Below are 27,702 nucleotides of genomic sequence, written 5' to 3' on the forward strand. Positions count from 1 at the left end.
CCTTAGCCTCCCACATAGCTAGGACTAAACAGGCATGCACCACCACACTTGGCTAATTTTCTTTTTAAGGTTTTTTTTTTGTTTGTTTGTTTAATAGATGAGGTCTCACTATATTGCCCAGGCTGGTCTGGAACTTCTGGGCTCGAGTGATCCTCCTGCCTCAGCTTCCCAAAATGCTGAAATTTACAAGCGTGAGCCACTGCACATGGCCTGCACAATTATTATGTAAAGGAATGAAGCCCAGTTGTGTTGCAGAAAATTGACCACCTTTTCATTTTTTTTCTAGAAACATTCGTATTATAGGACATATTGTCAATCACCCAGATCCTCTATTTTTTATTTGGTTAAAATAGGATTGCTGCTTATTTCACATTACTTTGTGACATTATTGTTTCCTTTATTCCTTTTATGGCTTTATTCAATTGGATAGATATAGAAATACAAGAATCTCCAAGTCAAATATCAAGGCAAAAAAAGAAAAACAGATTAGGGAAAGTTATTCTGTGAAATAGCCATCTGATTACAGTTACATGTATCATATCAACTTAATAAAAATCTTATACAATGCATATGTGTCAGGGTTTCCCAAGACCACCCCCAGGTTTGGTGGTTCACTAGAAGGACTCACAGGACTCAGCAAATAGTCATACTCAGATCTTTAACTGATTACAAGAAAGGGGACAAGTAAAATTAGTAGAGTAAAAAGGTGTGCATGTGGTCAAGTCTGGAGGAAACCAGGCACAAGCCTCCAGGACTTCTCTCCTGTGGAGTTCCCAGTATCTGCTTAATTCTCCCAGGCTCATATTTTGACAACATATGTGCAGTGATGTCTGTCAGTACCAGAGTCTCATTAGAGACTTAAGTACCCGAGTTTTTATATAGAGGTTACTCTCCCTCACGTGTATCCAAATTCCAGACTTCTAGAAGGAAAACAGCTGTTCAGAGTAACCACAGTTTCTATAAACACTTTAAACACAGTGGGCCACTCTTCTCAGGGAATGGTGGAAACCCTCCCAATTCCAATTTCCTAAACACCAGCCAAGGGCCAGCCTGGCATGCAGGCCTTTCTAAGGATGGCAGTCTCTTGCCTGCTACATGAAATCTTTTCTGCACAACACTTATAACCCCAACTTAAACTTTGGTGTTGTTTTAAAATTTCATTTTAGTAACACTCAATATTATAAGATAAGGTAACTTGGTACTAGTTTCTGTTGTATGATCCATCTGAAGTTGTAAAGCTAGTTGCTTTTTTGACTTTTGGTGACTAATAGGTATTTGTATGTAAGTTACCATAGCAATGTTAGGTAATTATAATCTGTCCTTTTTAACTCATTAATCTTTCAGTAAAATGTTAAATAAGCATAATTTCCGAGTTAAAATTAGAATAAAAATGGTCTTTTATTTTGATTACATGAATAATCTAGTTTTCATATTGTGCTAAATCCCTGTTTAGAATTATGAAATAAGATAAAATATTCAATCATTTTATCAATATTTTCTTGCCTATGCATGCAATTAAATTTATTTATTTATCATATATACTTGTAAAATAATGACGACATGCTGTTACTTTCATCTTCAATGATCTCTAATTTTTAGGGTCACTGTGTCTTGCTTAAATATATTATAACAACAGGTTCAGTGAATATCCTTTATTTTTTGTTTTTATTTTTGAGACAGAGTTTAGCTCTCATTGCCCAGGCTGCAGTGCAATGACACAATCTCAGCTCACTGTAACCTCCATCTCCTGGGTTCAAGCGATTCTCCTGCTTCGGCCTCCCAAGTACCTGGGACTACAGGCATGCACCACCATGCTCGGCTAATTTTTTGTATTTAGTAGAGATGAGGTTTCACCATGTTGGTCAGTCTGGTCTCAAACTCTTGACCTCAGGTGATCCACCCGCCTTGGCCTCCCAAAGGGCTGGGATTACAGGCATGAGCCACTGCAACTGGCCATCTTTTTTTTTTTTAATTTTTGCTGTGGAGATCCTGGGATGCATAGACAATGAATATCCTTTTTTGTTTGTTTGTGTGCTTGTTTGTTTGTTTGTTTTGAGACGGAATCTCACTGTCACCCAGGCTGGAGTGCAGTAGCAGGATGTTGGCTAACTGCAACCTCCACTTCCTGGGTTCAAGCGATTCTCCTGTCTCAGCCTCCTGAGTAGCTGAAATTACAGGAGCCTGCCACCATGCCTGGCTAATTTTTGTATTTTTAGTAGAGACGAGGTTTCACCATGTTGGCCAGGCTGGTCTTGAACTCCTGACCTCAGGTGATCCACCCACCTCTGCCTTCCAAAGTGCCGAGATTACAGGCATGAGCCACCGTGCCCACCTGTTAATATCTTTTTTAAGTCAGTAACTTTATTTCTTAGAGCAGTTTTAGGTTCACAGCAAAATTGAGAGGAAGGTACAGAGATTTCTCATATGCTCCATGCCTCCCACACATGCGTAGCCTCCCCTATTATTACTATTTTCCACCAGAGTGGTACATTTGTTACAACTGATGAACCTACATTGACACATTCTAATCACTCAAAGTTCATAGTTTACTTCAGGCTTCACTCTTGATGCTGTACGTTCTGTGAATTTGGACAAATGTATGATGATATGTATCTATTATTGTAATATTATTGACAGAACAGTTTCACTGCCCTAAAAATTCTCTATAATATGCCTGTTCATCTCTCACTTTCTCCCTGGCAACTCCTGGCAACCATTGATCTTTACTCTGTCGTCATGATTTTACTTTTTTCAGAAGAGTCATATAGTTGGAATAATACATTGGGTATCTTTTTGAATAGTTAAAAAAAGCTCCGTCGTAATTGAAAGTAGTCATTTAAGATGTACTTTGTCCTTTTGTTTTTCCTTTGCTTCTTTATCATTATAAAGAATGATATATGCTGATGACATATGCTTTACATACTTAGAAAAATGATTTGTATAGGTATTTGCCACATAATGGAAAGGGTTGAGGAAAAGGACACCATGCAGTACCACACAGCACAAACTGGGGCCTCTTGCTGTATGAGGTGGGTCCAGATAGACTCTCTAGCAGTGAAAGGGGAGAAGTTCCAGGGGTTGTACTTTATAAAACTGGAATCACAATGTTTTTCTTACTTACCTTCGGTTAGAAATAAGAGCAGACAGTGAATGCTGTAGCTAAATACATAGGTTCCTCACTGATCCTCTTCCTTTGAGGGATAAGTTTGACAACAGGCTATTATAATGACATGACTCACCTACAGCTAGATTCTGTCATGAGGGATGGCAAGAGAGTTTTGCTTTATGTAAGGTGAAAAAGAATTTTTTCCCTTACTAGGGAGAAGGGCAAGCATTGGAACATTCTGGTAGTAAAAGGGCATTGATATGGTTTTCTTTCTACATATTTTAACATCATATAGTACTGCCTGGCAGCCTGCCACACCTCCCCAGTGTTTCTTAAGCTTCTCTCTGAATGTGAGGTGTGGTTTGTAGTGGATAAGCTCTTAAAGGAGTAATATTTCCAGTGGTTTTTCTGTGGGAGGTAAAATGGCAGGTGAATTTGGGCCTTGTTATACATAAGGCAGAGCAAATAGCTATAACAAAGTAAACCACCCAGCACCTTCCCCAAAGAGTAGTAGCCAGAGTAACACGTTGATCTTTTCTGATCTCTTTTCCACTAGCAGCTGGAAAGTCTTTGCAAGGATTCCTGTTTCTGATCTGATTCCTATGTTTTGCTGGCTTCTGGTGATAGGGTGTTTTATCCTAAACTGAACAGTTTGAACTGAAGAGCTAGAGAGGCTGTGTTGCATTATAACAAAATAAGTACAGTAGTTCCCCGTTAACTACAGGAGATACATTCCAGTGCCCCCAGTGGATGCATGGAACTACGAATAGTACTGAATCACAAACTGTTTTTTCCTATACATACATATCTAGGGTAAACTTTAATTTATAAATTAAAATAAATCTGATGTTATCTGCAGACAGAGTGTGAAAATTGAATTGTGTCATCAGCAGAAATGATTGCTTGCTTGTTGGTGGGGAAAAACTCTCCACATATTTGGTCACAGAAGCCTTCTTTGTTGATGATTGTTGCTGTGGTGTAACAGCAGAGAAAACCATGTCAAGTATGTCTTTCTGCACATATAATGGATAAGGGGTACTACTGTATACTCTGTTTTAACTGCCCCTCATGTTTTGGTCCAGAAATCATGCTCTTTGGCACTGTTGACTCATCACACCTGTTCTGCTAACAATAACATTTTTACTCAATCTCATACGGTTTGACTAGGATGACTTGTATACTGCAGTTCACTTGTAGATACCAAATTTTAATAAATTTATTCTTCTTTGCTTTTAATAAATACAAAGGGAAGTAGCAGTTCTTAATGCATTAATTACCTACCAATAGGTATAATTAATGTTAATTCTAATAAGGTCCCTGGCATGCTCCCAAAGGAATTCTTTGTAACAAAGCATCAGTCCTATGCTTTACAAAAACAAACCAAAACAAAACAACAACAACAGGATCTAAAGCATACACACAAGTGTGCACAATTTTTTTAATGAAGGTAGAGTCTTACTATGTTTCCCAAGCTGGTCTCAAACTTCTGGCTTCCTCAGGTGATCCTCCTGCCTCAGCCTCTCAAGTAGTTTTGATTACAGGCGTGCATCACTGTGCATTATTTTGCTTTTAATATTCTGTATATTTATTATTGATTTAAAATGCATTTTGCCTTTTTCTTTAATAGATGTTGGAAGTTCTGATGAATCTGCAGTCAGGTAGGATTTTATAGATTTAAAAATTATGTTAACTAAGGAAATATAGATGGAAGAAACTAGTATCTGTTGAGTGTCGTAGTCTGGGCTGGACATCCTATTATGGTCTATGCATTTATCATCTCATAAAGCCATCACAACATCTGTGTTTCTGTAAGCTACTGTTTATTAAATAAACAACTATGGATTAGAGCAGTTGATTAATTGGCTCATGATCCCATCCATAGTTAACAAAGTCGCTGGCCCACTTTGATCATCAGCCTACCTGCCTTCCAAATCCCTTCTCTTGCTCCTCAGCATAGATCAATATACATCTGTGTAGCACTTGGATCAAGGCATAGGTCTGAATCAGATTAATCCAATTCATTAATTTAATGTCTAAATTAATGAGAGTTTAAATACCTTCAACTCTCATTTAAGGTTATCATTAGAATGTGGTTAGTCCAAGAGTTTGTCCTGATAAGTTTGACAATTTCAGTGGTAACCAGTATCTTACTTTTACCATCAAAGGCTTTAGGGCAGGTCTTACTTAGCTATGACCATAGGACTATAAGTTTTACAAAATCAAATTTAGGCAAGCCTTAGAAATTATTTGATTTCCCGGTTTTGTTTTCCATTTAGGCTAGTATTTTTGCTTACTTCCATAATACTTTTTTAGTCTTGTTTCTTTTTCCATGAATTTTCTATAGTCTTGTATTGATTTTTAAAACTTTCTTCTCTGCTTTTTTTTGGTGTTTCTTTTATTCTATTATTTTTTTCAAATTCTGCTATGTATTCCCAGTTTTCCTATAGACAGAATCAAAAGCACATAGAATTACAGAATTTTAAGGAATCTTAGAATGAATTAAAATACCTTGTAGTATTTTCACGTGTGTTGAATATTCTGGTGAAGTGATTCTTTAGATAGAGAACTTGAGACTCAAAAAGATTAGGATGGTTTTTTTTTTTTAAACATAGGAATTGGCAGAAATGAGATTCGTACTCATTTTAAAGCCCAGTACTCTTCCTTCTTTTCATATCCTATTGGCGTGTGTTTAATAATACAAACAGGAGTGAGTCTCTTGCACCCAGTGGATAGAATGAAGGTGGAATTAGCTAGTGAACCCAATGAAATTGGGTAAGAATGGAATGAGCAGAGGAAGGCCAAGTTTGAAGAGAAACACTTATCAATAAATTATAAAGATGACGGACACACAAGATGTTGGGAATTATCTACAAAGGCACATTAAAATAGAAGATTCAAAGGAGCTCTAAAAAATTTGCTGCTTTTTTTATTTATCAAGGACTGACAAACTTGGAAGATTTTTACTGAAAGATGCTAAAACATTTTGAGACACTGGGAGCAGTGTCTACAGCAGATAGAAATGTGGTATCATCTACTTCCATCCTGACTTACAGAGCTCCTTAGAGCCCCTGGAATACTAAGGGACTGGAGACTGCTGAACTACACAGATCTGTGGCCCAGGACAGGTGGTCTCCTCACCTCTGCCTCTTCTCCCAATTCATTGATGTCCTTCCCTTATTCATGTAGGCTGGGTCAGGGGCATGATTGGCTGGCAAATCATTCATGGAGTTCAGTTGGGACTTTGGTAGTGTGTCTGTGCTGGGGGCAGGTGATGGAGATTCCAGCTAGCTTGTTTTTCAGGAGCAGGGATATAGAGGGCTCCTACACTTGGTCATTTGAGGCCATCCTTTCAGGAATCTGTGCTTTCATAGACTGAAGATTTGAAGATTGGAAACTTCTGTGGAGCCTTGCAGAAGTGGAATCTGGAAGCGGGAGCCCATAGGAAGGCAGATATTTAGATAGTACTTAGGGAAATAGAGACACAACTAGCAGGACTCTGTTTTTCCAGCAGGCTCTCTCCTTGGGTGTGTGAGCACCTATGAAAATCTTTAAGGGCTTGTTAGTTTATGTGGATCTGAATAAGGCAGGACCTATAGAGTGGAAATAATGGAATTTTATTATTGTTAATGTTTTAGTCTTTCTGGGCAAAGTATTCTCAGTAAGAATATACACTTTTGTTATTTGATTTTTGTACATTTAGCTTTCATACATTTCAAATATTGCAGGGGATGCCCTGTACTGATTTAGGGCAAAGGAAAGCAATAGGACCTTCCTAAGTGGTTTCCTGGCCGGGTGCGGTGGCTCAAGCCTGTAATCCCAGCACTTTGGGAGGCCGAGACGGGCGGATCACGAGGTCAGGAGATCGAGACCATCCTGGCTAACACGGTGAAACCCCGTCTCTACTAAAAAATACAAAAAAAACTAGCCGGACGACGTGGCGGCGCCTGTAGTCCCCGCTACCCGGGAGGCTGAGGCAGGAGAATGGCGTGAACCCGGGAGGCGGAGCTTGCAGTGAGCTGAGATCCGGCCACAGCACTCCAGCCTGGGTGACAGAGCGAGACTCCGTCTCAAAAAAAAAAAAAAAAAAAAAAAAAAAAAAAAAAAAAAAAAAAATCTCTAAGTGGTTTCCTTGCTGAGGACTCAAGACTGCCATTTTGAAGTGATGCAGATGAGTCTTTTAACCAGAGGTAGATCATGGACAAGAGACAGTGGATCGCTCTACCTTGTTTTAGGTCATCGGTTTTCTTCCAGATTAGGTAACAAAATGTATGTCATCCATTAATTGAATTTTAAGTTCAGCTTCAGGAGAGATAATTTGTGAGGGTAAATTATTGTCAGGCTCTGCCAACATATTGACTGTCACTGTTTGTTATAGAGCTCAAAGTCAGTTTTCATTGAATATTTTATAGATTTAGACAGGTGGAGGCAGAAATAGGTAACTAAAATCTTTTACTACAGAGGACATATTTTAATTGTATCAAAAATCATTATTTAATATGTAGATCACTGACCTTTCCCCAGGTTATCTTTTCCTTTTTTGAAGGGGAAGCTGGATATAAACTGGCAGTTTAAAAAATTGTAAAGAAATCAGCTTGCTCATTTTCATTGTACATTTTTGCTCTCAAGCATTTTCCATGATCTGTGTGTGGATTCATTGCCTGCATCAGATGATGAAGACTTAAGTGTTGCTACTAAGGTAAAGTGGTCTCTTGTAAAATTAATTTTCTCACTCTGAATCTAGTTTTGCATAGTATTTACTTTTAAAACTTAGCAGTGGTATACCTATCATAGTTTTATGGTGGTAATGGAAAGTTGGTCAGAGAAAAACATACACGTGGCTAGTTGATTCAAAGCATTTGTTTAACTTTGGTAACTAACAAAGATTGATAAGTCCTGTGACAGGGTGTGAGCTGAAAAAAATGAACTGGAAAGTAAGTAGTGACAGGAAAATCACATTAGGAAATGCTTTCTCCAATAGAGGAAACATGAAATGTGATTAAGGTTTATTTGGATAAATACTAACACTTTGACTTTTAAATCACATGAGAGTGACTTTCATAATATTTATGCCTGTATAAATCTTCAGTGGATCAAATTATTTTGCAGTAATCATGGACTCCCCCAGGACGTTTTAGTTGTAAAATTGTTGAGCACATAGCAAGAGCTTTTTTTTCTTGGAAACTGACAATTTTGGTATCATATAGGTTTTAGGAGAGATTGTTTCTCTACTTATATTATTGGTTCTGTAATGAGACTAAAATAGTATTAAAAATTGCAGAAAAAAATCACTGAGTGTGGTGGTATAGACTTGTGGTCCCTGCTACTTGGAAGTTTGAGGCAGGAAGATTGCTTGAGCCCAGGAGTTTGAGAAAAGCCTGGGCAACATAACAAGACTATCTGTCTTAAAAATATAAATTGTGGAAATGTAAAAATTTAAATTTATGCTCTCAAAATTTGTATCACAAAGGGATTTTTCTGTGTTTTGTAAGTTGTCCATGAAGAGTTTATATAAAACACTTCATCTAATCGAATAATATGTATTTTGCTGCAAATAAACAGTTCTAGAAGCAGAGACTTGTTATACCAATATGGTAAGACTTTTAACATCATAATTTTGTCATTGTAGTTTATTTAAAATATTTACTTGGCCAGGGGCAGTGGCTCATGCCTGTAATCCCAGCACTTTGGGAGACCGAGGTGGGGGATCACCTGAGGTCAGGAGTTCGAGATCAGTCTGGCCAACATGGTGAAAGCTTGTCTCAAAAAAAAAAAAACACACACACAAAACTTAGCTGGGCATGATGGCGAATGCCTGTATTCTCAGCTGCTCAGGAGGCTGAGGAGGGAGAATTGCTTGAACCCGGGAGGCAGAGGTTGCAGCAAGCCAAGATTACACCATTGCACTCCATCCAGGGTGACATAGCAAGACTACATCTTAAAAAATGAAATAAAATAACCACTCAAAGTCCTTATATCACATTCTGAAATTTCGAGTTTCAGAAGTTTTTATATTTAGTTGTTTAAGTAATCATTGGAAACTCCTGAATACCATGAGCTACTGGAGGTCAGTAAACATATTTGCATGTATCCTGGAGTACGTAGAATACAGTCTTCCATGTAAGAAGCATTTTAATTGTTGTTTTTTGAGATGGGGATTCACTCTGTAACCCAGGCGGGAGTGCGGTGGTAAGATCTTGGCTCACTCCAATCTCCATTTCCTGGGCTTAGGTGATCCTCACACCTCAGCCATCCAAGTAGTTAGGACTATAGACCTGTGTCACCATGCTCAGCTGATTTTTGTAGTTTTTGTAGAGACAGGGTTTTGCCTTGTTGCCCAGGCTGATCTTTAACTGTTGGGCTCAAGTGTTCTGTCTGCCTCAGTCTCTCAAAGTGCTGGGGTTACTGGCATGAGACATTCAGCCTTAATAGTTGCTTAATCTGAATAGACAAATGAATTTTTATATAATGGAAGGTTATAAGTAATATAATATACCTCATGTATCTAACGATTAAACTTTTAAAATATTGCTTACATTTGCATTATTTTTTAATATTTAAGGATGTGTAAGTTTTGATGTGTCATGTTGAGAAATTATGCCATACATAAAAAGGAAATAAATTAGAAATAGGTCATCAGTAGCAATGAGGATTACAATGTATTTTCAAGTATCATTGAACTGGAATCTTAACATTGTGATTTTAGATTAACATTTCTTGTGCTTTTTATTAGCCCCAACTCATGTTCTATGAAATTTACCTTTTCAAGCCATACATGACTCTTTAGAATTCTGGTGACCAATTCTTTTTCTAGGTGGAAAGTTGAAAGTTCCAGGTTTCTCTCTTTGTTATAATAATGTTCTTTCAGTGGTAGCTGACCATATTTAAGTAATTGAATATCTTAGAGTAATAAACTCTATCACAGAAGTACTTACAAAAAACTAATTGTAGCATAAATATTAATTAATATTATTAGGGATATGAAAGACCAAAAGGCTCTGTTATAGATCTGTTTCTCCATTTACTTTATTGTACTTCATGTTGTTTATTTTCTTTCTTGGCTTAAGCTCATATTTCATTGACCAATTAGGCTTGTTTTTTGTTTGTATCTCCCTTTGTTCTCACATTTTAAGTCAAAATTTTTGTGGAGTCAGGGTCTTGTTCTGTTTCCCAGGATGGAGTGTAGTGGCATGATCTTGGCTCACTACAGTCTCTGCCTCTAAAGCTCAAGTGATCCGCCCACATCAACCTCCCAAGCAACTGGGATACAAGCACACACCATAAAGCCTGACTCCTTTTTGTATTTTTGTGTAGAGATGTGTTCTCATTATGTTGTCCAGGCTGGTCTCAAACTCGTGAACTCAAGCAATCCACCCACCTTGGCCTGGCAAAGGGCTGGGATTACAGGTGTGAATCACCATGCCTGGGCAATATTGAGGTTTATTTAAAAGAATTGATTAGGGCTGGGTGTGGTGGTGCACACTGGTTATCTCAACACTTTGGGAGGCAGAAGTAGAAGGTTTCCTTGAGCCTAGGAGTTTGAGACCAGCCTGGGCAATATAATGAGGCTTTGTCGCTACAAAAATAACAATAGAAACGTTAGCCTGACATGATGGTATGCACCTGTAGTTCTAGCTGTTCGGGAAGTTGAGGTGGGAAGATTGCTTGAAGTCAGGAAGTTGAAACTGTAGTGAGCCATAATCATGTCACTGCATTCTACCCCTGGTTTGACAGAGTGAGACCCAGTTTCATAAAAAGAGAATGATAAGAAACTCTTGATGCAACGTATTATAATTTTTAAAATGGAAACTTTTTCTTGATATTACCTTAGCATTGTGTCCTCGAGAAAGTGTCAGAGCCTTTACCCGGACTTTCCCATGAAAAAGGAAACAGAGTACTCAATGGAAAAGGAGAAGGTGAGATTCGTATTTTATTTAAAAAGTGATTTGATGGAATGTTTCTTTTAAAATATAAGCACTAATATAGTCAAATAGCTAAAGAAAATGTCCCGTTAACTGTATAATAAGTAAAGGAGAAGTAAAATGGTGATAAGTTGTGTCTCTAACCAAGGGTCAGCAGTTGATTCTATTGGGAGTACCACTAAAGGAGCTGAGTTATGAGTTCCATTTTAAGACACTCTAAGACCTGAGGCAAGTCAGGAAAGAGGGAATGGAAATGAATAAAAGAGAAAGAATGAGGAGGGCAGAGTGTACATGGAATAAATAAAAAAAAAATATGTGGGTGTATGTAATGGAGGGTAGTAAACTCAAATCGTTCTGTAGAAGAGGGAAGAACATGGTGTTAGAAATAGGAAAGAAGATAAAGTGAGCTTCCAGTACCAAAATGTGTCAGAGAATTAGAGTAACATTTTCCTACTCTTGCTGTCATCCTCACTACTGGGAAGGCATGAAGGATTGAGGTACTTTACTACACAGACCTGTGTTTTATCTACCATAGATGAGCATCACCAAAAGTGGTCAGCCATGTATGGCTATAATTTAGTTTTACAGAAAATGTTGTAACCTCATGGGATAGTATCATATAGGTCAAGTTAACATAATTGAAAAGAAGAGTGATTTATGGAGAAGAAATTAATTAGAGAAGGTATTGCCTGATTAAAAGTTCATTAGGAACACTATGGCTTATAATGTAGTATTAAATTCAGGGACATAATAGGGAAGAAATGGAGGCTAGGCCAAAAAGGGCAACTAGGGTAAACAAATATGGAAGCATATCAGTATAGAACAGGGCATTCAAATTTTCATGAATTAGTTGAGGAGCTTCTGCAAAATGCACATTCTGATCGATTCTGCCTTTCTCATGAATACTCAGGTGATGCTGGTGCTGGTCCTTGGACATATCTCTGAATAGCAAGGGAATAGCCTTCCTTTAGAGAAATCTGGAAAAAGAACCATTGGACAGCAATTTTAAAAATAACAGAATCAAGGGAAAGCATTAATTTCCTTTTATTTCTGAGCATAATTCTAGCCATAGGGGAAGGAGAATGAGATGAAAAGAGAGATTACAGGTTTATACTGTTGCTGAATACAGATGAAAACAGTGGTCACAATTATCCATAAAAAGCAGTTAGGAAGGGAAGCATCAGGACGACAGATCTAAAAATCACTTTTTCAAAGAAAGAGGGATTGTGAAAGGACAAGGACGGAGGAAAGAAAGACATTTGCTGGGGTCTTGGGAGTTAAAGCTAAGTAAACTTGAGACAATGCACTTCCAGTTGCTTCAGCATATACCCAGTCTCACAAAAGAGGTTATTGCTGTGGGGAGTACTGGAGGCAGAAGGGAGTGCTAGAATTGGGGTAAACCACAGCAGCTCATCTCACTTCATAACTGTCAGGTCTCAGAGAGAGAAGTCTCATTGACATGAGTGAATAAGTTGTGATTAAGTTGCATATAGATGCGTTGGCTAATTTTTTTTTGAAACAGTCAGTTCTTTGATATGATAGGTGTTTCATAAAAGTCCTTTACAGTGTAAGATGATATACCAAACTTAGCTAATTTTAGAAGCAGTAATATTGTAAAATTCATTCTGTGAATACCAAAATTGTCATTTTCAATAAATATTGCACTAATTTTGCAATATGGAAGTGTATTCATATCCAGCAAGTCTGTGGTAATTCAATGTTTTCTTTTTTGATAAATGTTTTGATATTGGAAGCTTATTCTACACGGTTTGCTTGGTGTGTTTTATGGACTGCCTTGCATGAGTGGATCAAGGAGCTCTAATTCAAGGCCAAACGAGGAGATAGGAGAAACGTAGGTGCTACAGTAGCCCATGCGGTCATGGGAAAAATGAGTATTTTGATTAGCTGTCATTTCATAAGTGTGTACCCTAGCTGATCAATTTAGAACACTCTCTTTAATGAGAGGTGAATTGCACATTCATCCGAACTGTCATCTCAACTGTGTATTTCCTCAGTGACGGGACAGGGGAATTTGTTTGTGGTGTGCTGGCAGCAATGCCTCTGATGTGTTGAGTGAAAATACTCTGTACATTCACCATCAGCTTTGACATTGATTCCCTCAGGTTTGATTTGGTCCTCTGTTAAATGGTCTCTTTTCTCCTCATCAGCCCATGTGTTCACGGTGCTATCCATGGTTTTCTATTTTAGGTATAGGCATTAGAAACATAATCTCACTATTGAAATGTAAACTGCGTTTTAGGAATCCTGTATTCCTATTTTCCTCATATTTCTGTCATGTTGCTGTCCTAGGCAATGAAAAGAAGATGTCAAGAAGAACCTCAAAACCTTAAGTAATTATTTTTATAGCCAGGCATGAGAACTCAGCTTGATAGTAATGCTGCATGAATGTTTGGTTGGCCTTGTCATACTTACATGTAATTGATGACATATCCCCTTTGCTTTGTAGGGCCTCCTGCAAAACGTCCTTCCTTAAAGGTAAGTAATTATGTATATTTTTTGAATCACTAACTCCATATTGTATAAAATATATATGATTTATGAATCATTTTCTTTTAAAAGCCTTTCAGCCTAGCACTGAAATGGAGGATCCTGCTGTGAAAGGAGCAGTACAAAGAGAATGTTCAGACATTGAGAGCAGGTATGTTTTGAATACAAATGGAATGCTGGAATAAGTACATCAAGTGATTGAAAGTACTCACATTATTCCTAACCCCTAATTCATTGACATAAATGTTATTGTTGGTATCTATATTTGAATAAAAATAAATTTAGAAGCATAAAAAAGATTTTAAAAATGTAAGCTGTAACTCAGATGTTTCTGTTTCAATGTTTTGAATAGCATAAAGTTTTCAATATAAAATTTTTATACTTGTCAGGGATTCAAAGCAGTGAATTTTGAGACTCTAGGATATTTCCAGTGAGTTATATGCTAGTTGGAGTTCTGATCTTTACCTAGAGGAAAGCTTTACTTATTAACATGTCAGTTTCTGTTTTAACTTTAGTGACTTGCTGCTAGTGTTATTACACTGATGATCTGAAGCCAATCAGATGTTCCAAATGAGCAGACTGTGTGTGTATGTGTATGTATAGGTGTGTGTATGTGTGTGGTTATGGCATCTTTGATTATTAAAAATTAGGGAAGTATTTATTCATTTATAGCTGGTAGAGTCTTCTAAAAGGGTTATTTTGAGACTTTTTAGTGTTAAGGTTTTTGAAACGTGATTGCGTAGAGGCTACCGACATCATAAATCGATTGTTTTTCATTTCAATGCCCTTTTGAAATCTTTAACTATATGGTGATGCTCAGAAATAGTATGCAGAATTTTTTCTTTGTGTCCTAAAATGGTATGTGAGTGGTTCTACACTTTACATACCTTTCTGCCACTTTCTTTGGTGTATTTTGTATTATATTTTCCAGATGCATCCACATTGATATGATTATCTCTGGTTTAATTCATTTTACACTTTTCATTGTATTCCCTTAAACCACTTTACCACATTTAGTTAGACTCTCCTGTTGCTGATAAATGAAGAAAGAAAGAAAAATAAAAATAATGTCAGATTAAAAAGGCTTTTGTTTAATCAGTTTGTATCTATTAATGTTTACTATACGAGAGTTTAAAGCTGAAAAGTTCAGAATGCAAGCATGCACCACCATAGTTTATAAATGCCCTTAGAACTATGATTCATGAGCCTTTAGCCTCTGAAATTAGGACAATTCATTTCTCTGAAGAAGTTTGCTGTGCTGTTCTCAGAAAAGAAAACTGAAAAGAGCAAATGGCATTGTCTTATTTGACCTCTTGGACATCCTTGAGTGAAACTGAAACTCCAGGGATACTCAGATCAAAACTCAGAACTAATGTTTTGAACAATATATATAGTTTATGAATGTCTAGTGATCATGAGTCCTTGATGGTGAAATGAACTTTCAAGTTTCGCTTTTACATTTTTTTGCTCTTTTCCTTGACTTGTCTTAAAAGCTTAAATTCAACAGTTTTATTTATACAGAAACCGGGAATAGAACTTGTTAAATATATTTCTGTCCTGTCTCACGGCATTGTGTATGCTTCAGATCTAGTGTGAACTAGACTTATTTTTATATGGGAACAATTAAGTTTTTGTGTGTTTGTTGGTTTGTGTTTTTGAGACAGTCTTGCTCTGTCACCCAGGCTGGAGTGCAGTGGCTCAGTCTTGCCTCATTACAACCTCTGCCTCTCAAGTTCAAGCAATTCTCCTGCCTCAGCCCCCTGAGTAGCTGATACTACATGTACATGCTACCACATTCTGCTAATTTTTCTATTTTTATTAGAGGATTTCACCATGTTGGCCAGGGTGCTCTCCAACTCCTGACCTCAGGTGATCTGCCCACCTCAGCTTTCCAATGTGCTGGGATTACTCCTCCACTGTGCCGGCTACAGATAAGATTTTTTAAGGCTATTTTATGCAAATCTTTGGTCTATATTTAAGGCTTCATATCTGAATAATGAAGGTATTCATGCGTTGAGGGAAGATGAAAGCGGTTTTTAATTTAATGTATATTCATTGAAATGTTTTTTGAAGTTTTTATCTCTAGTACACAGAAACACAAAATAATGTCATGGGTATTTAATCTTAATGTGTTTATGCACAAAGTTAGTTATTCAAATATTTTCTTATCTCTGAAGAATCTTAATTATTAAAAAATTTCTCGTGGAAAACAAAATATATAATCGACATTGTTGAGTGATTCCAAGTAAATTGTAGTAAATAACAAAAGCTCAGAACAAAGTGAGAGATTCTAGTTAAGTAAACTTGTCTGAGTTAATAGCAATTGCAGGACTTGTAAAATACATTAGACCATGAAGGAGTAGTGTGTTTGTGGGGTAGAGGACAATATGGTACTGTCTCAGTGAAGAAAGAATTTTTATACTTTATTACAATTTGTATTACTATTTACATTCTAATAACTGAAAACTTTATTTTCAGATATTTTAGATTATATTTCTACTACTAGAACCGTCAATAGTAAGACTTTTCAAAAATTTGGGAAGTTGTGAGTTGATGATAAATATCTATCACCATCAGTGATCAAAAATCAGACAGCGACCACAAACTTTGGACACACGAACTTCGTAGTTAACGAAAGGATTAATCTTGAAGCTGTGTTTCTATCAGGGAGTTATACTCTTCATTACCTGTGTGAATCACAGCTATCACAGTAGAAAGAGAGCAAGGAAGGGAAAGAAGCATGGAAAATTTTATTCTAGATTCCCTTGGTTGGCTTCATGCTACCGTAGTTCTGACTTGTAAAGTCATTTTGTGGTCAAATGTACTTTGTGTTTACTCCCCTTATGCAGCCTCCAGCCAAACATAATGCTTCTTAGCAAGGCATTTGTATTCTTCCTTTAAGGAAAGCAACATATAAATAACAAAGAGAATGAGGAGAAAGAGGAATTTCATTGAGGTTAGTATTTACCATAAATTTGAGTGTGGGTACCATGATTATATTTAGAATTTGGGGGCTGGATTGGAAAATGAAGTAGATGTCTACAGATTTCCTACTCAAACACAATGTGGCTTTGATTCATTTTTATATCTCTAATTTTGCAAATATTAGGTATAATTATATGCAGTGTCACTAAAAATACCTTCCCAAACCAAATATTAAATGATGTCTATGGCTTTCTGTATTATAGTGTTGATTTTTCCAATATTAATGGGAACCATTGAGCATTTGCCTTGTAGTGTCTCCTCGGCTGTACTCACACATTCCATCACCTTGTCTTAATGGATAATCATGCACTAGGAATACGGGTTTTCATCAGAGCTGTATCATTTCAAGATAACACATGAGCATCAAATTTAATTCTGCCGGAACACTCAGTCTATTGATTAACTGCAGAACTATGGGGTCTACTTGACATACAAGTTAAATTCAGTGCCCTTAGTCATAAGATCAGGTGAACAGTAATAAATTATGCATTATTTTTTCACTCCTATAGTTTTAATTTCTTTCTCTCTTTATGTCTAGAATTAACATTTTGTTCTATAAAACATGATGATAATCTTCTAGAGTAGCGATGACAAGCTATAAATCCAAAGTTTCTTATCTATGCAAATGACTTGTTTGCTTCTATTTTCTCATGAGCTTGGTAGATCCAGGAAGCAGAACTTTTAAAACAAAATCCCCAAATGTGGGGGGCGTGGTGGCTTGTGCCTGTAATCCCAGCACTTTGGGAGGTCGAGGTGGGCGGATAACCTGAGTTTGGGAGTTTGAGACTGTCCTGACCAACATGGAGTAACCCATTTCTACTAAAAATACAAAAGTAGCTGGGCATGATGGCACATGCCTGTAATCCCAGTTACTCGGGAGGCTGAGGCAGGATAACAGCTTGAACCCGAGAGGCAGAGGTTGCAGTGAGCTGAGATCGCACCATTGCACTTCAGCCTGGGCAGCAAGAGCGAAACTCCATCTCTAACAACAACAACAACCACGACCACCACCACCACAAAACCCAAATGCATTTTCTTAGCACAGTGAAACTGAAACAGAAAAAGTATAAAGTAAATACAAGTAACTGAAACAGTTTATGTGTTTTATTTTACTTCTCATTTGATAACTTTTGTAAGGTAATGAGCAGGATGTATTTCTTTGGGGACCCAGATAGATGTACTTACTCATTCAATAAAAATTCATTCTTACAATGGCCACTGATACTTATATTCTAAATATTTCTAAAAACATCTCCTCAGGCCTGCATCATCTTTGCAACATTGCCTTATATTTTATCTTTGTTCATTTATTTATATGCCTCAGAATTTTATGCTCTTCACAGTATTTCGAGTTAATTATCTCTAATGTAAATAGATCTGTGAACCACTCCTGAATACCTAATGTCCAGGCATATTAAAGGTTTATATAAGGCTTTCAGAAACTGACTTCTGGATTGGGCACGGTGGCTCATGTCTGTAATCCCAGCACTTTGGGAGGCTGAGGCGGGTGGATGATTTGAGGTCAGGAGTTCGAGACCAGCCTGGCCAACATGGTGAAACCCCATCTCTACTAAAAATATAAAAATTAGCAGGTGGTACTGGCACCCGCTGGTAATCTCAGCTCTTTGGGAGTCTGAGGCAGGAGAATTGCTTGAACCTGGGAGGCCAGGTTGCAGTGAGCTGAGATCATGCCACTACACTGCAGTCTGGGAGACAGAGTAAGACCTTGTCTCAAAAAAAGAAAAGAAAAAGAAACTGACTTCTGCCCAAATCTCCATCTGTAGCCCTTTCCCCATCTGCCTTTTTCTCTGGAATTACTGAGCTGCTGGTAATGCCCCTCTCACCATTCCTCTTTTGCAGAGAAATACATATGCTCTTGGAGGCTTCTCTCCGTCTCTTGGTGCTGCCTGGCATGTGCTCACCCTTTCCTGCCCTCTGCTTCACTTAATCTGGCTAACCTTACCCTCTAAGACTCAGCTCATGCATGATCTTTAGGAAAGCCATCCCTGACAGCTTTTATTTTCCTTCCTTATACCCCAGTGTCTAACACTTAACAGGAACTCAATAACTAATTATTTGGCAAAGTTAAGACTGTTTATACAAAGATGATTCAGAAGATTGTCTTCTACAGTCTAGCAACAAAGGGGATCGACATGTAAAGACATGATGTGCAGTTGAGGTGGTAAAGTGACACTAGAAAAATTGACAAAGTACTAAGGGAGCCCCAAGAAGCAGAAACCTGTGTATATGGAGAAAGATAGCTAGAATCAAGGAAGACTTCACATAGCATTCTGAGCCTTTTTTTTTTTCTTTTCTTTTTCTGTTACTGGAGACAAGTTCTTACTCTATCGCCCAGGGTGGAGTGCAATGACATGATCGAGACTCAGTGCAACCTCAAACTCCTGGGCTCAAGGGATCTTCTCACCTAAACTTCTTGAGTAGCTGGGACTACAGGCACATACCAACATGCCTAGGTTTTTTTTTTTTGTCGAGTCAAGGTTAGCTATGGTTCCCAGGCTGGTCTTAAACTCTTGGCCTTCTGCAGTTCTCCCACTTTGGCCTTCCAAAGTGCTGGGATTACAGATGTGAGCTATTATGCCCAGCCTACGTTCTGAGTCTTAAAAGATGAAAATACATTTTTCAGAATTGTAGAACATTTGCGATGTAAAAAATGGGGTGCACACTAATTACAGTATAAACAACAATAATTTTGCAAATTATTAGTAACTGTTAAAAAGATACTGTTATGAAGTACAGTAAAGTGTTACATTGTATATTTTGAGTGTATTTTAAAATTTTGTTTTGTTTCCAACAGTTTTGTTTATTTATGTTGGGTGGAACAATTTGTGAGTGACCCTGAAATTGTGTATGGCTTGAACCTGGTGGTATCTAGTGTCTCCCCAAGTAGTTTGTTAAAGTTTTGGATAATTAGAAGTATTTCTTAAAGAAGTAAATATTTCATTTAAACTCTCAAAATATAAAATACAAAGAAATTTTATTCCCTATTTGTATAAAGATTATAGTGTTTATTTAACTGTTCTTAGTTCATTTGAACTAAACCTACAAATTTTTCAACAGAAGAAGACTTACTAGTGGCTTCAGAGGAAGAGCGAGAAAGGCTTGAAAGAAGTGAAAAGAAGCAACCACAGGTATATAAAAATTTAAGTTTCTTGTTTAATATTGGGTTTTTTTTTTTTTGCTTTAGTAACAAAGCGTAGTCCAAATGACATGACCTTTTAGACTATACCTTTAGAATCCAATAGATCATAATTTTATATTTAATTTTTAAAACATTTAACCACTTACGAAACTTAAGATATTCCTACCATCTGTGGTAACTCATAACTGTCTTTACCTTTGGAATCGAGGCAAGAAATTTCCAGTATTATCTTACTCTTTTATTTTTATAACCTTACTCATAATACAGAAGGTAACATGAAATATTGAGTCATATTACTAAGGAATATAAATTATGAACAATTTAACAATGATGGCCACTGAGTTAAACTAATGTTAAAGGAGTCATCATTGCTAGTGTTTCAAATTTTGCGGTTTCATATTGCTGGTCACCAGTGCCGAGTTAAAAGATTTATTCTGTTTTGTGGTTGCCAGTTGACTTCAGTGTTTGTGTTCAGGGAGTGAATGGGGTCATAAAAGTCCACCCAGTTGTCTGTTAAGAGAATTATACCTTGCAGAATGGTTCCGTTGGTGTCAGGGTACAAACAATAACTTTATTTCAGCATAAATAAATAGTAAATATTACTAAAATTTTAAAAATCCATCTGCTATCACTAGCAGAACTTAAAATATATTAGAAGTGGATATAAGCAGAAATCTATCTAGATACATAACACTATCATAGTTTATCATTTGAATTAGAACTTAAAATTTTGCTTCTCTTTCTGATTGGTGTTCAGTTTGACTCTTAATAATTTTTTGTTTGCCTAGTCTCTAATCTTCTAATCTTCAGAAATATAAATGCACTGTAGGGGCTCACCAGTATGCTGACGTAACATCTTTTTAAGAGAGGAAGCTTTTATAATACCACGTATCATCTTTGAATTCATTTCTGGTAGATTTAACACATAATAAGTTTAGTCCAAACAAACACTGACAGTTCAGCTTGCTGGTTCATGTTTTTCTCCTATGTTAAGCCAAGGCAAATTACTTTTCACTTTTTAGTTACAATCCCATAATTTAAGAGTAGCAACACATAGATTAAGTTTCACAGTTAAATTTAAATTATTTTCTGGTATTTCTTTGTTTATACTTGATTAAAGCTAATTTTAAAACATGCACTCTGACAGAAAAGACATCTGAGAAACAAAACAAGCAAATCAGTTTCCCATTTGTGCACCTGTGGAAAAAAAATTTCTCAGGAACCAGAACTGGGTAGGAATTGTGATAAAGGGAATATATCTGTATATTCAGGACTTCCTTTAAAATTCATTACAAACAAGTTTAAGCTGAATATTGGTGAAAGTTTTGAAAACTCCCAAATTACTGCTTGCCCTGAGGAAGAGCTCCTCCATAGTAACTGTAAAAAGGGATGAACTTAAAGGGAGTGCCCTCTAATCTGATGAATCATGTCCCTGATTTTGAGGAGGAAGATGCATCTGGAGGGTGTAACTCTGTGGCATTCCAGGCAGTGCCTGACAGAGGAAGTCCATGTCAAATGTCTTTTCATTCCATTCACACTCCAGGTCCCTGAAATACAGTTACCAGTTATCTTCTAAGCTTGATTGAAATGAAAATAGATCAGACTAAGAAATGATAACAAACCGGACACATAGCTTGTTTCTAACACAGATGAAGAAAACGTTTGTAATGATAAAGAAACTGAAAAATTAAGGAACCCAGTAATTATGATTGAAAGAAAGAGATTAAGAGTTTAACATGCAAATGGCAAAAAATATAAAGCCAAATACCACTAATTGGAAATGAGACGTTAGGCATTGGCCTCAGTCTAGAGATCCTGAAAGTCTTTTTGATTTGTGGTTTACCCACCCCAAAGAAATGAAGCATGATTCAGATAGAAAGCCACAGTAAATCTGCTGTTACAGGTACATATAAAAACGGAAAACCAATACAGTGTTTGTTCCAGAAGCCACTATATGACAATCCCAGTGCTAATAACTACAAAAGCGTGAATCTTGAATTATAAAATGTGAGTTATTGTCTACCACATAGTGAGAGAACATAAAAGGTATAGCTAGAAGACTTACAGCAAGGTATTCCAAGGTTTCAGGCATGTTACAAGTTGAGTTCCTGACTTTGGAGAAAGAGACAGTTCAACTTCAAAAATACAGAGGTTCACTTGATGCTTCTCTTTTTTCTCTTTATCAATTATTTGATTCAGTCTAATTTTCTATTCAAGAAAATCTCATGTGTACAGTTACAGGGGGTTATCTGAATGTGTAATTATGTGTCAAAGTAGATTAGTTCTGCTATCTAAATAATGGTTCTGGAGAATGTTCTCATAATGTTTGTTCATTAATCAACCTAAGTCTCATTATCAGTCTCCCAAGTGGCATATGGACTGGGAAACTAATTCAGCCGTGTACCATGTGACCTTCTGAACTAGATAAAGAAAGAAATTGCTGAAGAAACAAGGTCTAGATTCTAGACTATTTTTTTTCTGTATTCATTTAGAGATGAACTACATTATTTAATGATAGAATGAGAATACAATGGGAGGGAAGCGATGACTGAGAAGAGCCACAAAAACACATCTAGCCTTGAGAGTTGCAACGAATATTCCCAGCCAAAGGAGTCTGTTTAATGTGTTTTCATGCATGCAGGTTTATCTGCTTAGCTCAAACTCTCAAACTGTTTGAACTTACAGTCCCATCATGGTTATTTCAAATATTTTTGAACACAAATATGTATTTCCACATATTTTAAAACATTACCACTCTCCAATATTTCTGTTAAATCAGACCTTTATATTATGTTGTTTAATAAAATATGGTAAGTTTTGACATGCATGATTTTTATCATATAAGAAGCATAACTTCTCAACCAAAAATTTAGCATTTGACTCTTTAGTAGAAAGTTGAGTTCTGTAGATTGTGTTCTAAAGATAGACAACAATCTGGAGATTTACTTCTTTCCAAGTAAAGCAGATGAGGCCTTTTTCCACCCTCTGAGGCATTAAATTGCTTTGCTTCAGTTAGACTTTTAATATATCTAATTTGATAAATTTATCTGGTGATTTATGTAATTCAGGAATATGGCATTGTATCATATTATTTGGTGCCATGAAATGCTAGGGAATGCCACCTTAGGAGCTTTGGATGAAACACTGAATATGTCTTGATTGGTTTGATTCCCATTAGCAGTAGATAATGGGGTAAAGTAGGTAACTGTACCATATGTTTTCCACCTATAAACTTTTGTGGTGATTGAACGTGAAATCTGTGAAGCATCTTGTTTTCCAGAATTCTGCACTAGAAGCTCAGCAATTTCACTCTGCTTTTTGTGTTGTGGCAAACTTTTGTTCCCATAGTTCAGAGAGCACCTTTACTTTTTTGATATCCCAGGATTCAAATGAAAAAACAAAAGAGAGATGAAAGACAGTGGGGAAAAGAATAGCTTAGTGCAGAAAAGGGAAAGCTTCTTTAAGCTTCTTCCCTGTTCCCGAAGCCCTACAATGTCACATCCTCTTAATCTGGCTATTTCATGTAAAATCCAGGTGATAAAGACAGAAGACATATGTTATGTCTGTGTCTTTTTATTTGTCTGTTTCTGCCAGTCAGATAGCATAAAAACTTATATCAGGTAGCGAACAGTGGATGGGAATAAAAGCACAAAGTGGAGAAGAGCCCTTGTTGAAATTTTGGAAAATTCTTCTATTCACTCAAACAGAAATGAACAGACTTTACAAAAATGTGATGAAATAAGAATATCTTAGAATTATAATAGTTATGTATAATGATAAAATTAAATTAAGCACAAAATATTTTTATGATTAAAATGGTGACAACCTGAATCAAGTGAAAAAATCAGGGAAAAAGTGATTTTTATTGAATAAAATAATTATTATTTATTATTTTATTAAAGGTCAAAGAAGGAAATAATACGAACAAAAGTGAAAAAATACAACTATCAGAAAGGCTATGTGATTGCACATCTGCTGCTGCTGCTGGCAGATTAACCCAACAAAGGAAGATTGGGAAAACATATTCTCAGCAGTTTCCCAAGGAGGTGAAGGAAGAGCATGATAAGTAAGCCTGTAGTGGTGGTTTTTGTTTTTGTTTTTTTGAGATGGAGTTTCTCTCTTGTTGCCCAAGCTGGAGTGGAATGGTGTGATCTTGGCTCACTGCAAACTCTGCCTCCCGGTTTCAAGCAATTCTCCTGCCTCAGCCTCCATAGTAGCTGGGATTACAGGCATGTGCCACCGTGCCCCGGCTAATTGTTTGTATTTTTAGTAGACATGGGGTTTCACCATGTTAGCCAGCCTGGTCTCGAACTCCTGACCTCAGGTGTTCTGCCCACCTCGGCCTCCCAAAATGCTGGGTTTACGGGAGTGAGCCACCGTGCCTGGCCACCTATTGCAGTATTTAACAGCAGATAATTGTCATTGTGCTATAAACTAATTCAAAATTAGACTAATATTCTTTATGATTAACAAGTTTTATACTTTTACCAGGGATATTTAGCCCTGTCTGGTAATCAGAAAAATGCAAATTAACATAAAATAAGATACTTTTTAAAAGTCATGCTGATATTTAAAAAGTAATTACTAGTGTTGGCAAATGAGAGGACAAAGGCATTCTCACACACTGTTGGTATATGAAATAGGTAAATTATTTCTGAAGGGTAACTTAGTGCTATGTATCAAAATTTCAAATAACCTGACATCCCTTGAACTTGACAACTTCACTTTTGGAACTAGATTTCACAGGAAAACATAACTTGTGTAAACATATACACATTTATTAAGGGCATTAATTATATATTACACATAATGAACAATAGGCCAATAAATATATAAAATATATGTAATAGCAAGGTGAATTGAAAGTATTAAGAAAGAAATATAAAAAGTATGGATATATTAGACTCTTTAGCCTAGTTTTGGATTACAGTAATCTGCGGATAGTTTGTGTGAAAGACATCTGAAGGTGCCATCTTACACTGTCAATCATGTGGAGAGATACCTGCAATATTTCATAAAGATTAAACTTTATTTCTGGTGAACTTATATGCTTGTCAATGAATAGTAACTTTAAAAAATTAGTTAATTGTAAATGATCTTTTTAAATTAGGGAGTAATTATGACTGTGTGATTTAAAAAGGTAATTTTGAACTTGTAAGTTTACTGAATAATCTCCAGTATCCTTTTTTATAATATATACTAGAGGGACTAGGAACACAAACTTTAGCAGAATATTCTTTCCTTACTACTTTTCAAGTATATGCATTCTTTTGAAGATGTTGAAGTGAGAAATTAAATATCTGAGAACTAGAAAGGAAAAATAATCCAGAACATAGAAATTTTGTTAGGATAGTAACATATGAAGAGGTAGATCAGAAGATGAACTTTTTATTTTTTAACAAAATGAATTTTATAATAAATGAATTTTAAGATAAATGTCTTTATCTGCAGATACACCTTAAAACAAGAAAATGAAGAAAAAGCAAATGTTAATATGCTGTACAAAAAAAAAATAGAGAAGAATTAGAAAGGAAAGAAGTTGAAGAAAGAAGTTGTAAGAAAGAAGAAGTAAGAAAGAAGGTGAAGCAAACAACTTGAACCGACTGTTCAATCACTAGAGATGAAACCAAAGACTGTAAGAAATACTCCAAATCAGGTAAATCACTCTTTGGTAAAAATTCTGTATTTTAAACTTTATTTTAGCAATGTTACTTATAATATCCCCTTGATTTAATATATATTATTTAGGTCTAAAACAAACCAGAAATGTTATCTCATTTTTAAAAATGAATGATGACACTTACAGGTACAATTATTAATATTTATTATAAATCTGGGCATCCACATAGAATATTATTTTATTACAAAGAGCTTTTGAAAACAATTATATACCATAATATGCACTTAGTGATAACGTATTGATAAAAATTTTGTTCCCAGTAAAATTGTTCCTTTTTCTTTCCCCTATTTCATACTGGTTACTGTACCTAATATTATAAAGAAGGAACAGAAATTATTGCAATCACAAATAATCTCATAATAGTCTAAGAAGAGTTCTATACATTTTATCTTATTTACTATTGGTGTTTTGAAATAAAAGTTTTGTATTGATATATTTACATCGCAGAAGTAACTGTGATCTGTTGGAGAACTAGAAGTAGAGTCAGAAGTCCTGGGGAAAATCCTGTAGCTTGCTTATATTTTTAACCTTTCTTTTTCAAAATTGTGGTAACTAGATGAGCTCATCAATGAATGTATATAGGAGTGACTAGTATAATGTCTAGATTTATGATTTAGTAAATGTAATTCTTACAACTGACTCTAAAAGTGTTAAAAGAGTCAAATTGCAATAGAATATTGTCAGTGAAACAGAACTGTAATAACTTTGGGAAATTTTATCTGTCCAAATCCATGTGAACTAAGGTTCTTACTATAGGGTGGTGAATGGGTTAGATATCAAAGTGTAAATGCAATTTTTTGGATATATTTTAATTTAGTCAAATTTGTTAATGCATTAATTTTGCTTTTGGGTTTGTGGTAATTCAGGGAAAGGCTCTTCCAATTCTGATATTCTTAAAAATTCTCTGGTGTGCATGTGTGTGTGTGTGTGTGTGTTTACTTTTATAAATTCATTGACTTTAAATACATTTCTGAACTTTTGGGAATTTATGCTCTATAAGGTTCAGTTTTGCTTCAACTTTTTCTCCAGTTGGACATCCACTTACAGTAACCTTGTTAGTGTATGAATGTCCAGGTTATTCATTCACTTCAGAGGTAATCATAATCATGATACGTTATTTTATTGAGTACTAGCTAAAACTTTTTTTTGTTTTATTTAGGATTTTCGTAATCATGAAGAAATGAAAGATCTGATGGATGAAAATTGCATTTTAAAGACAGGTGTTGCTATACTCAGACAGGAAATATGTACAATGAAACGTGACAACCTGGAAAAAGAAAATAAATGTCTTACTGACATTAAAATTGTTAAAGAAATAAATGCTTACCTTGAAAAGAGTGTAAAACTCAATGAGGAAACAATAACGAAAACGACATTCCAGTATGAACAAGAGCTTCATGATCTCAAGGCGGAGAATACAGGACTCAATTCCAAACTGTTGAAGGAAAAAGAAAGCAAGGCAAGACTGGAAGCTGAAATTGAATCGTATCAGGCTAGACTGGCTGCTGCTATAAGTAAACACAGTGAAAGTGTGAAAACAGAAAGAAACCTAAGACTTGCTTTAGAGAGAACACAAGACGTTTCTCTACAAGTAAAAATGACTTCTGATATTTCTGAAGTAGAAGATGAGAATGAGTTTCTTACTGAACTTTCTAAAATGCAAATTAAATTAATTACCTTAAAAGATAAGTTCCGTAAGACAAGAGATACTCTCAGAAAAAAGTCATTGGCTTTAGAAACTGTACAAAACAACCTAAGCCCAACACAGCAGCACATAAAGGAAATGAAAGAGATGTATCAAAATGCAGAAGCTAAAGTGAGTAAATCCACTGGAAAGTGGAACTGTGTAGAAGAGAGGATATGTCAACTCCAACGTGAAAATCCGTGGCTTGAACAGCAACTAGATGATGTTCATCAGAAAGAGGGTGATCAAGAGATAGTGATTAATATCCATAGAGGCTCTATTGAGAGTGGAAAGAAAGACCTCCTGCTACAAGAGAAAAATAAGCAAATGAATGAATGTAATCATTTAAAAGAAAATGTCTTTCAATATGAGAAAGAGAAAACAAAGAGTAGTAAGTGTCAAGGAAGATAAATATTTTCAAACTTCTGGAAAGATAATTTAAACATTTGGTTCTGGATACATGTCAAACCCAGTTGAATATAAAAATCAATAGATAAAAAGTGTGTTTACCATACTGTATAATTCCATTTACATGAAACATCAGAAAAGATAAATGTATAGGAACAGAAAGTAGATTAATGTTTACAACTGGGTGGGGCTGAAAGCTGGTAGTGACTGCTAATGGGTATGAGGGATCGTGCAGTGATGGAAATGCTCGAA

The 27,702-nt window shown here is 36.0% G+C and overlaps 1 pseudogene; it reads left to right on the plus strand.

The window, feature by feature from the left end:
* Positions 1–2,958: 2,958 nt before the first annotated feature.
* LOC104654411 lies at positions 2,959–27,484 on the plus strand (annotated as a pseudogene).
* The last annotated feature ends 218 nt before the right edge of the window (positions 27,485–27,702 follow it).

The sequence above is a fragment of the Rhinopithecus roxellana genome, chromosome 13 (assembly GCF_007565055.1).
Source record: "Rhinopithecus roxellana isolate Shanxi Qingling chromosome 13, ASM756505v1, whole genome shotgun sequence".
NCBI lineage: Eukaryota > Metazoa > Chordata > Mammalia > Primates > Cercopithecidae > Rhinopithecus > Rhinopithecus roxellana.